Below are 16,877 nucleotides of genomic sequence, written 5' to 3'. Positions count from 1 at the left end.
TGTAGAGATGGGGTTTCACCATGTTGGCCAGGCTGGTCTCGAACTCCTGACCTCAAGTGATCTGCCCGCCTCTGCTTCCCAAAGTGCTGGGATTACAGGCGTGGGCCACCGCGCCCAGCCTGTATCTGATTATTTTAGATCAGCCATGCAGAGAGGTGGTTGATCTAAAGTAATCAGATATAATAGGCTACTGTAGAGTTGATTAGTTTTAGTTTTTGTTTTTTGGTGACGCTAGGACTTACCAGGCCATGCCTTAGTCCAGGTGCTGGGGCTTGCCCATGGTGCTCTTGATGTATAAAGCCTGGGCATTCTGCCAATTCACCTTGGGCAGTGACACCAGGAAGCTAACATCTAGAAGGATGTTGTACACAAGCTCATCGTCTGTCATCTTCACATGGCAATGGTCATGGCCAGACACAGCACCTCCATCTGGAACTTGATTGTGGACTTCACCTCATCAACTCTGGCCACGATGTTTTCATTGTGCATAAACAGGGAAGGGAATTTGCTGGCTTTATTCAGGCTGGGGCTGAGGATGTGTTTGATCAGAGTCATCATACTTTATGGCCAACTTTTTGATGAGCTTCTTATTCTGGTTGAGTTTCTTCAGCACCCCAAAACTCACATGGTGATAGCCGCAGCCTTAGCTTCATCAAAGTGTTGTTTGTCCCCAGCATACACACAGAGAGCTTGGGGCGGGGAGTGGACTCAAGTCTGCAGGGGAAGCACTTGTCCTTCTGAGTTCATCGTTCTTCAAGGTGATCTTCGGCTATACCCAAAAGTGTCCAGTGCTTGCCCTGGTTCCTCTGTGGGATGCCTAGTACAGAGTATCTCGAGAGGCTTTGATGCTCTTGGTGTCTCATGCCACAGAAACAAGAAACGAGCATTACTATAGAGTCTTGCACCTTCATTTAACTAACTGGTGAAACAATGAAAGTCACTGACCTTCAGTATCTTGGAGTCATGTGTGCCTTTAGGTTTTTACTGAAATTGCAGGACATTAAACTTCTTTTATAACTAGCTGTGTTTGTTCTTGGCTTTTTCTATTAGCCTCTACCACTGTGTCTATGGACCCCAAAACTTCTGATTTCTACCAATAAATTTAATATTTTTGAGAAGGACATTAAAATGCTTCTCAAGATCACTTTGGGAATCACACCTTCACTTTCCATTTATGGATTTATAGTTTTCTGGGAAGAGGACACATCTTTTCCTTTGAATACGGCCTGGTCTGTCTTCCTATTTAGATTCACAGTTCTCCATCAGCAACCAGCCTTGATCTTGTGCCGTTAGGAATCCAAATTAGTCCACATGTCTGTTCCAACTAGTGCTGGAGTGAAACTCACACCAGATTTTCCCCCAACATTCTTTATACTTAGTCTGTAACTGGACAAGTTGAAATAAATAAGTTCTCCTAGAAATTGTGGCACAGACTTCTTTCTACACAGTCAAGGGTGGGGAAAAAACACAGCAAAGAATTTTAAATACAGATGTCAAGAGCCATTGGAATCACAGATTGAGGAATGTTTAGGTCTTACAATCACAGAATTTGGAGTGAAAATGCCCTTTTGATCAGACACAAATCAACTTCCTCATTTTGTGGGTGAGACCAAGACAAGTCAGACAGCTGCTCGGCTTGCCCAGCCAGCAAGTGACAGGGCCGAAATGCAGCTTTCCTAACTCCTGGGCCACAGTCTTTCTTCTTCTAGGCTGCCCCCTTTCCTAATCTAGTTGAAAGAAGACATTTACTTAGAAGATTCATATCCCAGAAGTCTCTTTGCTGGTCACCTATCACAAAGGAGGAACTGAGTCTCAAGGAGATGAAGTGACTCACTGAGGGTCACAGGGCTAGCAGGCGCACGCCCATCCCAGGGCACAGGTTGCACTGCTTCTCATTGCCAAGGAGGGCTCTACCAAGTAACTCTAGCTACATTTTCTGCTAGGGATGGTCAGAGTCCTCGGAGCAGGTGGAAACATTCCTAAAGTCTCACACTCTAGTGGCTGCTCTCAGAAATCCTAAGAGGCCCCCTTCTTTCAATACTCTGAGAAAACAGTCTGTCCTTTAAGACAGTCTAACCCTGCACCTTGTATCTTATTGAAAATAAATCCTCATGATTCTCCTGGGTTTGCGACTTGTGTAATAGTGCATGTGTTCAGAGTAGTTGTATTTTATTTTCTTGCAGTAAAATGTGTCACTGTTTTCCTCCTAAGTTGGGTTCTTTTGTTTTTAAGGAATACTGCTGTAGGTGAGCTTGAGACCAGGGGGTTTTACTGTAGGAACTGAGACAGTATTAGGGACTGAGGTCACCTGAGAAACTGGTCAGCTCTGGGGACCCAGTGCTGTCTCCATCGCTTTCTCACGGCTTCTTCTTCCTCATACTTCTGCTCAGATCTCCTCTCTATCACCTGGCTTATCCTGCTTATTAGAGGTTTCTGAACCTCCCTAACTGTGAGTTACTCATAGGTTTTGCTTGCTATGTCCCTGACTTTCCCTCAGGGCACCTCTAAGGATACAGGAAAAAAACAAACTCTGTTTCTCCCACTATGCTCTCACAACATACAATGCTTCTGCGACCAAATGTGTGGGTGTATTGTCTCAACACCAAGCAAGCAATAAGTTCTGCAGCAGACACCAGCTGGGCGTCCTCTAAATCAATTCAGTTCTGACACTGTCTACCTGGAGATGGCGTCAGGTACCACAGGTCGAGGGCTCAGTCCCACAACACTGTCCCCCACTTCCAATGACAATCACAAGCTCCAGGTTGTTTTACCTGTGCTCTGACCAGTCAGCTATAAATCAGGGATCCCATGGCCCCCTCCTTAGGTTTGATTAATTTGCTAGAGTGGCTCACAGAACTCAGGGAAACACTTAGGTTTACTGGTTTATCATGAAAGGTGTTACAAAAGATATAGATAAAAGCCAGATGAAAGAGAGGCATAGGGCGAAGTATGTGGGAAGAGGCAAGGAGTTTCCATGCCCTCCCCAGGCGAGCCACCCTCCAGGAACCTCCCCCTGTTCAGCTGTCTGGAAGTTCCATGAACCCAGTACTTTTGGGTTTTAGGAAAACTTCATTTAGGCATGATTGACTAAATCACTGGCCATTGATGATCAACTTAACCTTCAGCCTCCCACACGGTTAGAGAATGGGGCTGAACGTTCCAACCCTATAATGCCCCCTTGGTCTTTTATGGGATCACCCCCCATCCTGAAGCAATCTAGGGCTGCCAGCCACCAGTCATCTCATTTGCATACAAAAGATACTCTTATCACTTTGGAGATTTCAAGGATTTTAGGAGCTGTATGACAGAAAATGAGACAAAGACCAAATATATACTTTATAATATCACAGCATCCTTGCAGTTTCTGTTCTTGTTGCTGTGGGCTCATTCCTTCTGTGCTTCCTAGTTTTAGGAAAGACAGAGAACATGATTGGCTCAGCTCATCTTTTTTGCACTAGGACATAGCTCATAGTTACTGTCCAGCCTATGGGAATGGCTGCCCTTTGGTCAGGTGACTACCCTTGCACCAATCAGATATGGGCAAGGAGGGGTTTCATCACATGGCAAATTATCTGGCAAATTAAGCATCTGTTGGTGGGGCAATTTTTTTAGAAGGGGAGAGGAATTGTAAGCATGCCTAATGCTTCTGCTTTTTTTTTTTTTCTATTAAGCTTCAAGTGCCATGGAACTGAATCTGCTAATTGGCGTCTTTTGTAAATTTCTTGGGAATTACAAAAAAAAAAGTGTTATTCAAGAACTCCTTCAACTGTCTAACAGTGAGTCATGGCAATGCTATAATTTCCCTTCCGTGAACTGCTTGGCTATTTTCCAAGTACTCCTATTGGGTTCCACTCCCCTGAGGCTGAAATTTCAGTGTGCCATTGGCAAAGAATGAACCCACATGCCTCGGCCTCTGAGCTTTGTCCTGAGAAGGTCTTATGATCTCTATATTCCTGACCTGGCCCATTCCTTTAATGAATAGAGGTGAATCTGCAACACTGAACATAAACCTCATGCTCACATGCAAACCCTATGCTATGGCCCATATGATAGAAATTAGTTGATTTAGGAGCTTGGGAGGATGCATGGGAGCTGGGTAGACAGGCAGGAAAAAAGAGTCAACCTTTAGTGAGCACCTACTATGAACCTGATGTGTATAGAGAATCTGGTGTATAGATGAGGAACCTGAGGTTCAGAGAAGGTGAGACACCTGCCCAGCAACACACAGCAAGCAGGTAATAGAGCTAGAATTTAACCCAGATCTCTCTAATTCCAAATCACACTCTTTGCATCATATGTTGAAGTTGGTGGTTGAGAAGGGGTTAGAGGGAGATATTCCAGATGAAGAAAATGGAGACCATTACAGGTAAATATGTGAAGGTGGGTAAACAGAAAGTGGTGTGGGCACTGGAGTGACAGATTTCTGTTGGAATAGAGGGAGATTAAATGTCAGAGGCAGCCAGATTCTTGCACAATATAAAGGCCAGGCCAGGGCGTAACTGACATTTTTGGAGGCCTTGGGGAGTCACTGAAGGCAAGGCAAGGCATGACGTCTCCAAGGCAGCTGTTCGGATTAGAAGGATTAGCCTGGAGACAGGTGTCAGATGGATTGGAATAGGAAGAGACTCGAGGTGATTTAGGCACGCATAACTGTGGAGGGCCCCTGTAATCTCAGGGAATGTTTCACAGCTGGCTTCATTTTCTTAAGCAAGGACCCTTTTTAGTCCCTCTCCCTCCTCATCTCTGTAATAGTCATGAGCTTAAAATTGCCTGTCCTCCACAGAAACTAAGTTTGCCATACAGCATCACGTTTGATGAAGAGAAATGCTGTCAATTTTTTTGTAATAATTTCTATCTGAAGCCTCCGAATGCTGTATTTTTGATTTTTAAAAACAGAACTACTCCAAAGGGTAGCGAGTACTGGGAAGCCGAGGCTGTGGTCTAAATTTCCCCTGAAAGTCTTAACCACGGGTGAGATCTTGTATGTGTATCAATCATACCATTTCCATCCTCATTCTCTGTTCCTGTCACTCCAAGTGTGAGAAGAGATAGATGATTAAGATAAAGTCCAGTTCCTAGGACTTTACCTTCTATTTCTTTTTCTTTTCCCAAGTAAAATCACCATGAAATTATAAGACGTTGTAGGCAATTTGGCTAAGGTACTTGTGGATTTGCTTTGGGAAGAGTAAAAATCAGCAAATGCTTTCTTCCCCGCATTTTGCAGCTGTTGAGGGTATTTACATAATTTGGGCATGGCTAACATAAAGAGTATTGGTGCTGAAACATACCTTTCCTTTACCAGAAATTAAGTATCAAGTTTGGCTGTGAATTAGTTTGTCAGTTTTATTGGTGAGAAAACTGAAGTGGAGTTTAACCCCTGGACTCTGCAGGGCTCAGTAATCATGTAGGTGGAAATCCAGTGGATAAAAATGGCAGCAGGATTGTGGCACACCTGTAGTCCCACCTACTTGGGAGGCTGAGGAGGAAGAATTGTTTGAGGCCAGGAGTTTGAGACCAGCCTGGGCAACGTAGCAAGACCCCACCTCTACAAAAAATTTAAAAAAAAAATCAGCCAGACATGGTGGCAGGTGCCTGTAGTCCCAGCTACACAGGCAGCTGAGGCGGGTGGGCAGATCTCTTGAGCCCAGGAGTTTGAGTACAGCCTGGGCAACAGAGTACTTCTCTCTAACAAGAAAGAAAAATGGCAACAGGTTGATCTGCATTTTCCTTTTGCCCTAGGCTAAATTTGGAGCCCCTCTTCCTTGACACACTTGAGGTAATAAAATTCACAGCTTTGACAAAACCACTGGAAGAGGTCCTTCAAGCAAAAGTTAAACTTGTGGTCCCCCCCACCCAAGGAAACAGCAATACAACCAAAGCAGAAACCTTAATTGGCTGCCCTCAATGTGGAGGGTATTGTGCTAGGAGAGAACTTAAATAACTTTTCCTTAAGAGTGTAGTGTCAGAGAAATTGTTTGCTATAATAGCGACAATCTTCACTGAAGCAGAGGTGAGTTGTTCTATTTAATAATTCCAAGAGCACACTCTTTACCCAGTGCTTTCTCTGCTGAGTCTGAAAAATCAACTCACTGCATTCTTTAGTGTTTAAAGCACAGGTCATTAGACTCACTACACCCAGGGACTCAATGAAATGGCAAACATTTTCAGGGGACTGTGAAGATGTCAAGATGTGAAAGCAACCTCTGGCTACCAAGTCACGGGACTTTGCTGTCAGGCCTGGGTCAGGCCAGATGCTGGGTGATTCTCAAATCAACACCTTCGAATGGTCTGCTGGTTAGGATCACCATGTCCCCTCATGGTCCCATCACAGCTGGATTGGGTGGACCTATGGGGTACTAGAGTTGTAGGTAGGAACGGTGAGAAATCGTTCAACAGAATTGAATTGGTCAAGGCCAGATTTGTGCACAGTCCTATTTGGTATCCAGTTCAAATCCAAGGAGGTCATCATGGTGGGGTCTCATCTATATATTTGCACCTCTGGGAATCTGGGGGAGCCAAGGCAGACTGTCCATAATAGAACTAATGACTATTGGTGTTTAAAGTCCTTGGGAAAAAATAGTGGGAACTTTGGGATTCTTGAACAAAGAAAGGAGGCTTGGCTTGTGTCAACCACTCAGAAGGAAGGAGTGCCCCAAGCAGGCAGAGAATTCATCTTCTGAGGTGAAGGAGGGACATAGTTCATATTCCCCATATTGAGACACCTTTTTTCCTAGTCAAGGGATGCTTTTGTGTATGACAAAGAGCTGTCTTTCTGCCCAGGGCACTTGGGCCTCCTACATTGAGGTTGTCTCAAGGGGCCTTAAAAGTCTGTGGTCACTTAAGGGTCAGACAATTCAAGTTTACCTGAAGGAATTGTATTTGCTTGAGGTGGGGCTGAGATCCAATACCTTTAGTTTTGACAGGAACAGAGCAGATCAGGGACTGCAGGAGAACTGAGGACAGGAGGAAAGAATGACAGCAATTGTTGAGAAATGGAACACCCCAGAAGCAGCGGCCAAAACTCTAGGGAGATAGCAAGGATTGCTGGGGAATGCAGGGAACTGGGGGTTTGGAGTTACAGTAACACAACCGTGTGAGAACTTGAAGCCAAATGTCTCTGTGCCCATCACCCAAGCTGTGAATATCGCCAAGGCATGTGTAGCCTGAAAAACCAAGGGTTTCTCTCAGAACTTTGTCAAATATTGGCTACTTTAAAAATGTTACCATTTCCATAAGTTTTGTGGTGTGAAAGGCTTGGGAAGGTGGACTCATGCCAGGGATTCATGTGGACAGTTTGCCAGCTGCTGGGGGTGGGGAACAGAGAAGGGACCCCAAGATTAGCTCTTGGGGCAAGACTTGTCTCTCTATGTTAAGAGATGACCTACATACAGGACACAAGTAAGAGGAGATTATCTGACTTGGTGTCCTGTGATATTCTCTGAAAGTTTGTCTGATGTGGCAGATAGCACCAAGATGAGAGACATTCTCACCTTCCTCAGGTCAGGTGAGGATCTGAAAATACTAAGTTGCTGAGAATGTCCTCTTTAGTTACCTCTTCAGATCTGGGGAAGGGGAAGTCCTGATTTGGTTAAACCAGTCATCTTGCCCTGTAGCCCCTGTGAACAGAGATCAGTCAAGACCAGAACTGACCATGTAGGAGGTGTCTCCATTGATATTTGTACAGCCGTTTACAATAAGCATGTATTAATTACGTATTTCTCTGTAACAAGTTACCCCAAAATTTTGCAGCTTAAATCCACAATAAACATTTATCTCATATAGTTCCTATAAGTCAAGACTTCAGGAGTGGCTTAACTGGCTCTCTTGAAGTTGCAGTCAAGAAGTCGCCAGGACTGCAGTCATCTGAAAGCTTGACTGGGGCTGGAGAATCAGTCTACAAGATGGCTCACTTGGATGATAACCTCATGCTGGCAGGAAGCCCAGCTCCTCACCATCTGGACTTCTCCATAGTGCTGCTGAAGTGACCTCACAACATGGTGTCTGGTGTCTGCCTCCCCCCAGATCAAGTGATCCAAAAGAGAGCAAGACAGAAGCCTCAGTAATTTTTGCAACCTAGTCTCAGAAGTCACACTCAGGCAATTCTCCAATATCTTATTGGTCACATAGATCAGTCCTATTCAGTGTAGGAGGGGACTACATACAAGGGCATGAATACCAGGAAGTCAGAGTCACTGGGCCCACCTCGGAGACTGGCCACCAAAAATAGCCTATCTCCTATCAAGAGCTTCCTGTGAGACGGGCACCTTGCCAATAACCTTACATACAGTAATCCTTCAGAGTTATTGTTTTCTTACTCTCCTCATTTCTACAGATGAGGACACTGAAGCCTAGAGAGGGTACATGACTTCCCAAGGATTTTCCATGCTGAGCTTGCCTTTGGTTTGCACCTCTAAGAAATAAAGTTCAGGTCATGTTTTCATTCAGCACACAGACATTGAGTGTCTACTATGAGACAAGCACTGTGTTAGGCTCGAGAATATGAGTAATAGCCAAACCCAAGCCCTGAGGTATGTGAAAAAGTTACAGGCACAAAAATGGCCCTGTGTTTAAGGTATAATCTGGCTCTACAGAGGAAGTCGTCAATTATTTGAGGATAGGAATAGGTCAGAAAAGTCTTATTGTATGGGTGGTGCTTGAGGTAAGCCTTAAGGGGTCAAGAACATTCTCAAGTGGGAATGTGCCAGATCTTCAGGCCTGGAGTGGGAGCAAGGAGTTCCGAGTGATTCCTACAGAGCACGTGGGAATGTCCCATCTTCATCTTCTAGCTTTTGGTCTGTGTTTGGTGAAGCCAGATGACACTTTATCATACGGCCAGCCTAATGGAGCTGGGGGTGGGTGTGGGTGGGGCTAGAACCAGGAGACTCAGGTTTTATGTGCTGTTTTCCCACCCACCCCCTGTATGATCTCTGGCAAATTCTTAGCTTACATATGCTTTGGTTCTGGCTTCTGTTAAATGAGAATAAAACAATCTTTCCTCACATTGTAGAGGGGGAGGAGCTGGAAGTATGGTTGTGACAATGTCAAATGCAACTGAAAAACTTAAAGCTCTCCTTTCTACATGATCTGAAGTCAGAGCTACTTCTACTGCAACATACTTCTTCTCTGCCACCCCACTCTACCTGCACCATACAGACACAGAAGGGCTATAACTTAAAATTTTGTTTTCAGTTACTTTTAGCCAAGGGAAAACAGTCAACAGCTCCTGAGGATGTTTGGTACACTAGGCTCCCTCTGAAAAAATGTGCAAGCACTTCAGTTGTCCATCTAAAATTGTTACTGAAAACGTTGGGTGATGGGAGAAGAGAAAGAAGTCTACTGTTTGCAACTGTGCTGTCGTCATCTGTGCTTTGTGCAGCTCTTTCAGGACAACTATCAGGTGGATGACACTATGATTCTTACAGTTGCCATGCATTTCGTTCTCTGAGAAGTCAAGCACATTCTTTTTTTATGCAATAATGCTGCAACTTATTATTTTTATTGCAGAAGCAACTAAGCAATATTTTTCCTGTGAACAGCACCCTCATGTATATGTAAACCACAGTCTGCAGTTCCTCAAAAAAAAAAAAGAGAGGGATGCTGAATATTCTTACTCTCAACTGGATGCATATAGGGTACAATTCAATGTAGAGGTCACCACTGCCTTCCCACGCATACCCTGGGCCCCCATCCTCACCATCATCAGCATAGGTGAGCAACTAGATATTTTGGCCAAGTAAAAAAATCTCCCGGAAGTAATGATCATTTCATATATGTGTGAATCTGTTGATACTATTCATATGAATAATACACACAGAATATTGATCTCCCAAGAGTCATTTTCATTTCATTTTGCTCTTTTCCTTCTCTCGCCTGAAGCCTTGGAAAGCTAACCCCACACACTCCTTTAGGCTCTCCCTTATCACTTCCCTGAGCCCCTTTCATCCACACAAGAGCATCAGGCACAATATTGTGACCTGTGCACAACCTCAAAGTGTACTGGCACATCTGTTCCAGTATCTATTGATTTCTAAAATCATTTTCTCTCTTCTCGTCAAGAAAACTCAGACAATTCTGGGGTGGAATTTGGTAATCCTGGATTGAGAAGTGAAGATCACCTTGTTCTATGGAAAGTGAAAGAGGAATTGAAGCAAGGAAGCTAAAGTTCTTCATGTAGTTCCAGAATATTGACTTTCTCCTCTCCTCTTGAGCTTTTCAATTGCCACGAATAGTCAAGGCCTTGTTGCCTGGTGCATTTTTTAAATTATGGCTTTCGATACTTTATTGTGGTTAGAAGAAGATGGGCAAGTATTAAAAGCCCATCGTATTCTTCAAAGACTACTTGTTTTGCTCTTTAATTAACAAACAGTAAAATCATTTTCTTGGGGTACAGTTTTATGAGTTTTAATCCACGTATGGATTCATGTAACCACCACCACAATCAGGATACGTAACAGTTTCATCATCCCCAAAACTCTCATGCTGCCCCCTGTAGTCACACTCTCCCCCACCCAAACCTTATAACCACTGATCTGTTCTCTTTATTGTTTTGCCTTTTCCAGAAAGTCATGTAAATGACACTTGCCAGTTATGTATTGGCATCAGCCAGTATGCGGCTTCTGAGATGGCCTTATTTTCCTCAGCATCACACCTTTCAGATTCATCCATGTTGTTGCATTTATCAATAACTAGTTCTTTTTTATTGATTACTAGGATTCAATTGTTCTCATGCATATTGAACTCAGCAGCGGTTTTCAGTATAATACAGACCCCATGGGTCCCAGGAAGAAAGGCCGGTTGGGTAACCAAGCGAGGAAGTAGCTAAAGTTCATTCTTCAAATTCTATGGTTACTTGTCATAATCATGTTGGGTGATCACCTGGAGATGAAGAGGCACAGCGGTTTTTACTCAAGAGCAAAAGAAGCCAAGGGAAAGCCAAGGCCCAATCACCTCAGGCTTTCAATAGCCCCCTTCCCCCGTGCAGCATCTGCGAGTTCTTTTTTTATTTTGTTTTGTTTTGTTTTTGAGACGGAGTCTCAGACTGTCGCCCAGGATGGAGTGCAATGGTGTGATCTCAGCTCACTGCAACCTCCGCTTCCCAGGTTCAAGTGATTCCCCCGCCTCAGCCTCCTGAGTAGCCGGGATTACAGGTGCACACCACCACACCCAGCTAATTTTTTGTATTTTTAGTAGAGATGGGGTATCACTATGTTGGCCAGACTGGTTGATCACTGGTGTCCTGTCCTCGTGATCCGCCCGCCTTGGCCTCCCAAAGTGCTGGGATTACAGGAGTGAGCCACTGCGCCCGGCCGCGAGTTCTTAACATACTTCACTTTCAAGCTGCCCAGCATCTTCCTGACTCAGGCTAATGTAGCAGTTCTCCACAGCGGGTGATATTGCCCCTCACAAAGCATTTGACAAAGTTGGGAGACATTTTTGGTTGTCAGGACCCGGGGACTGCTACTGGCATCCAGTGGATATTGAGTACCTACTAAGTGATAGGCAATATTCTGTGCTGGGGATACAGGTGTGGACACAAAAGGCAGAGTCCCTGCCCTCATGGGGCTTACAGGCTAGAGCAGGGGTTGGCAAACTTTTTCTGTAAAAGGCCAGATGATCAATATTTTCAGCTTTGTGGACCATGTAGTCTCTATTGTAGTGTGAAGGCCGACAAAGACAATGTGCAAACAGATGATAGTGTCCGTGCCCCAGTGCAACTTGACTTACAAAAGTAGGCAGCTTGTATGATGTAGCCCTCAGGCTGTAATTTGCCAACTCTTCGTCTAGAGAGAAGACAAATCATTGACAAACAAATATAAAATTCAAGTAGTAAGTGCTATATATTTTTTTAAAGGCAAGATAAGAGATAGAGAGGAGGAAAGGTGCAATTTAGACTAGGTGGTCAGGGAAGGCCTCTCTGAGGAGGTGACATTTGATCAGGCACCTGAATGACATGCAGGACTGAGCCAGAGGGAAGAGCAAGTGCAAACGCCCTGAAGCAGGAATGTGCTGGTGTCTTCAAGGAACAGAAAGAAGACCAGGGTGGCAGGAATAACACACGGAAGGTGTGGGGAAGCTGAGGTTAGAGAGGTCAGTGGGGCCAGGACATGTTAGCACTTGGACTTTGGAGTTGATGCTCAGGGTGCTGAGAAGCCTTGGGGGCTTTGGGAGAGGGATACCATGTTCCACATTCTCACCATCAAGCGGAAGCGTTCAGGTGACTTTTCATGGCCTCCATTCATCCACACGTGGGTTTGGGTGAATTAGTGAAAGGTGCCTCTCCCTACTGCCAGCAGCAGCCTTGGATCCTGGCCTCCACTCCCCACCTCTGCCACATGCCCTTAGTTGGGGTACAACTTGCACAGCTGTACATTCCAGTCCTTGGTCTTAAGTGCTGTTGAGGTTACTTGAACTTTAAGCAAATGGTATTCTTCAGACTTTCTAGGACTTTGATATATTTGGTATGCAAATTATTGTTATTAGGCAGTGGTTTCTGGGGCTCCAGCTCAGTGTTCTAGGGCAGACTGGAGAACATCTAATCTGAGGGTGCTCTTCCTTTTCCCTTGAAAGGAATCTCGACCCATTCCTGAGACCTCTCACCACTGGGACCAGCAGTCCCCCTTCTTCGCTTTGAGGTAATGCAAAGTGGTATGAATGAGGGAAACAAAGAGTAAGCAGCAAAGGCATCTCTCTAAGTTATGGAAACTTGCATAAAAGGAACCTTGTGGCAATAGTGAGGCCTTTCATTTCCTATTCTTCATTAAATGACAGGTTGCCAGGAAAGCACTGTCACACATTTGCATGCAGGTTAAATTTCTCAAAATCTGAGCCCCTACAGCGAGTGACAGTGGGCAGTGTGAAAGAAAGGCTCGAGATTCGCTGCTGTGCTGTTGTTATTGTCAATGGGTAAATTTCTTTAGCAACTTGTGGTTCTATTGGAACTGACTGGAACAAATCCAGCCATGAGATATTTGTTAGTTGGTTTTCTTTTCTATTTATTATTTTGAATGGAAAGCATGATAACCAGGGATAAATAATGAAAGGCACTTTTGTTATCATCATTAAATACCAAACATAGGTGACTACAGAAATCCTAAAATAACTAGATGAGCTCATCATGGACCAACATCTTTCACTTTTCTAATGTGCTTTTGGAGGTTTTGACACCAGGAATGCAGCAGTGCTTTCCAAATAGTGTGGACTTTACCTAGAAGTATTATCAACTGAGTCATAATGAACATCATGGTTCACTCTTTTCCCATGGTTGTCTTAATTAGCTGCACAATTTTCCCTGATATCACCTGAAACAATCTTCAAATTCTTACCCAGAGGTTTGATTGAGCATTTTCTATTCATTTGTCAATTCTAAGAACTAGTTACTGGGATTAACTTACAAATGAATATTCCTTTCCTAATTGCTGCAGACAAATGGTTTGGCTGCTTCAACTTAAAACAATAAAGATGAAAGTAGTATTGCTTCAACTTAAAACAATAAAGATGAAAACAATAAAGATTAATTTAATTTTGTGATAGTAAGCATCTTCTAAGCTATAAGTAGAGGATGAGACATGTAGTTCCAGAGTTGGGCTTTAAACCTACATCTAAAGTTCATTGTTATTAGGAGGTATCTGAATATTAGGCCTGGAAATATTGAATTGGCAAACATTTTTCTGTTTTTAATCTTTCCTCTATGTTTTCCAGGGGAAAAAAACTGATATTTGTTAATATTCTCCTTCAAAAAAACTGGGAAAGTTAAAATGTACCTTGGGTTGCAGTAAAAGATGGTTGTAGTAGGTTGATCTTTCCCATGGCTTACCTTGAGGGACTTCACTCATGTCAAAGGCTGCATAAGATGCTGGGCATTGGGAGACACATTTGGGGAGCAAATGGGCAGCTCCAAGTGGCCTTGTCACCCTTCTACAGGATGTAGCCCAAGGGCAGCTGGTGAGGAAAAGGATTTTTAGGCTTGTTGCTTGCTTTTCTCAACTTGGCCTACACATCTTCTCCCTTGAAATAAGAGTTTTAGGCTCAGGAGAAAACAGGACTAAAAGCAAACCTCTGGCTTCTCCTAAGTTCCAGTAAAGCAGCCTCTACTCTGAGTCAGTGAGTGAAAGAGTGAGAACACAGGAAGCCAAGCTCTGTCACAAAAGAACCCAAAAAAGGGACCTAAAATATTTTTTTTTCAAAGGGAGAAGCATTGACAAAATGATGGGGAAGACACAAAATAGAAGAACAGAGAAAGAAAAAAGAGGAAGTAAAATTCAAGGAGAAAAAAAATCATAACACATTAGTTTATTTGAAATGTGAACAGATGGCAAAATTGCACACGGCCCATTCTAGTCCAGCTTGCTTGCCAACTCTTCTACTCAAAGACAGGGGGACCTATTCCACCTATTTGTCTCAGAACCTTTAAAATGGGGTCAGGAAATTTGCTACTTGGGCTTAGCAATGTGCTGGTTGTCTTTGTCCCACACTCTGCATCTATCTAGGTGTTCTGCACATAAGAACATTTCAATAGCATTAAATCATCAACAACCTAAAAGTCATGTCTACACCTGCAAAGTGAAATGTGGAATTGAGATAGTTTAGAGAAGAAAAAGGGATTTTTGAAAACAGACCCAAATAGTCCATATGAAAAAAAGATTTATACTTTTGGGCAAGACTCATGGCCCACTGAATTTGATATTTTGACTCTAAGAGTGTATCACAGGCTGTGGAATGAAAGGGGTATAGGGGCCCAGAGCCACTCAATTGGTTCACTGGTTAACCGCCCAGCTCTCCACTTTATCATGGTGGGTCCTGCAGAAGTGAGCTTCATGCTACTGATTATTTACTTGCAAAGTGGGCGTCGTGCCTGGGTGATACCCTGCCTCCCTATGCAGTGCAGTAGAACACAGCCTAACTGTGTTCCTCCCTCCACCTCTAACACCTGAATGAGATAAAAGCCTGCTTAACACAGCATGTAAAGAAAGACTGAGTTCTGGCCACTCAACTCCAGACTCCTAGAGGTGTTTGACCAAATGGCCACCAACCAGGTGTTTTGGGTTTTTTTCATTTGATAAGTGAGGTAAATCACAGACATTACATTATGTAAGGAATATGTACAATAGGATTTTCCCCAAGATTTTTTCTAGTACCTTTATCCCTGAGCTGGTGTGGCCAAACCATACCAACTCTGCGGGCCACATTGTTTAGAGTCATTAACAGTTTGTTTCTTTTACCTCATCAGTTGTTGTACAATGCACAGTTGCACCAGGGTCTCCTCCAGGTACTTTGGGTGGTTTTCAAGAATGTATCTATCGATGCCCATGAAGAAGTCATCTTGAACAAGGGCATCTTGAACAAGGGCATCTGTCCTTTCTTCCTCCTGAGCTCTGGTCTCTGTCAGGGATATCTCTCATCAGAATCCCCATCCCAGCCCCAGTATAGTTAGTGCTCTGTGAAGTCTCAATATACATTAAAGGTTCATGATAATGGGAATTTCATCTTTGACCTATTCTTAGAGATGGGCAGTGATAAATACACCGGGAAGCCAACATTTTCCTCACTTAAATGGAGAACGCTCCAAGATTTAGTCATTCCTGATGATGGCAGGAAGAGACAGTCAGGTTGACTATCATTTGATGAATTTGGAAGGGTAGGGAGACAATCAAAATAACCAAGATCCTAATTCCTTTTTACTTCTTTCACACAAAAATGTGATTTTAGTTAATAAAAGCAAACAGTTAATTGGGGGGATTTTCCTTCTCAATTTGGGAGGAAACCCTTTCCCAAGTGAGACAAATGACCATCCTTTTTCTTTCATAAGAAACTGACTGCCTCTCCCTCTCCCTCTCCCTCTCCCTCTCCCTCTCCCTCTCCCTCTCCCTCTCCCTCTCCCTCTCCCTCTCCCTCTCCCTCTCCCTCTCCCCTTTTTTCGGTCTCCCTCTGTTATCGAAGCTGGACTGTACTGCCGTGATCTCGGCTCGCTGCAACCTCCCTGCCTCGGGCTCCTGTGATTCTCCTGCCTCGGCCTGCCGAGTGCCTGGGATTGCAGGCGCGCGCCGCCACGCCTGAATGGTTTTTGTATTTTTGGTGGAGACGGGGTTTCGCCGTGTTGACCGGGCTGGTCTCCAGCTCCTGGCCTCTAGTGATCTGCCCGCCTCAGCCTCCCGAGGTGCTGGGATTGCAGACGGAGTCTCGCTAACTCAACGCTCAATGGTGCTCAGGCTGGAGTGCAGTGGTGTGATCTCGGCTCAGTGCAACCTCCACCTACCAGCCTCCTGCCTTGGCCTCTTAAAGTGCTAAGATTACAGCCTCTGCCCCGCCGCCACCCCGTCTAGGAAGTGAGGAGCGTCTCTGCCTGGCCGCCCATCGTCTGGGATATGAGGAGCCCCTCTGCCCGGCCGCCCTATCTGGGAAGTGAGGAGCGCCTCTGCCCGGCCGCCCATCGTCTGGGAGGAAGTGAGGAGCGCCTCTGCCCGGCTGCCCCGTCTGGGAGATGAGGAGCACCTCTGCCCGGCCGCCCCGTCTGGGAGGTGAGGAGCGCCTCTGCCCGGCCGCCACCCCGTCTGGGAGGAAGTGAGGAGCGCCTCTGCCCGGCTGCCCCGTCTGGGAGATGAGGAGCACCTCTGCCCGGCCGCCCCGCCTGGGAGGTGAGGAGCGCCTCTGCCCGGCCGCCACCCCGTCTGGGAGGAAGTGAGGAGCGCCTCTGCCCGGCCGCCCCGTCTGGGAAGTGAGGAGCGCCTCTGCCTGGCCTCCACCCCGTCTGGGAGGAAGTGAGGAGCGCCTCTGCCCGGTTGCCCCATCTGGGAAGTGAGGAGCGCCTCTGCCTGGCCGCCACCCCGTCTGGGAAGTGAGGAGCGCCTCTGCCCGGCTGCCACCCCATGTGGGAAGTGAGG

At 45.1% G+C, this 16,877-nt stretch overlaps 1 pseudogene; it reads right to left on the bottom strand.

Moving 5' to 3' along the window:
- Positions 1-253: 253 nt before the first annotated feature.
- LOC100462203 (large ribosomal subunit protein uL1-like) lies at positions 254-15,307 on the bottom strand (annotated as a pseudogene).
- Between the last annotated feature and the right edge of the window lie 1,570 nt (positions 15,308-16,877).

Source organism: Pongo abelii, chromosome 4 (genome assembly GCF_028885655.2).
Source record: "Pongo abelii isolate AG06213 chromosome 4, NHGRI_mPonAbe1-v2.0_pri, whole genome shotgun sequence".
NCBI lineage: Eukaryota > Metazoa > Chordata > Mammalia > Primates > Hominidae > Pongo > Pongo abelii.
The sequence above is the reverse complement of the archived record's forward strand: the minus strand, read 5'-3'. Positions and strand labels throughout refer to the sequence as shown.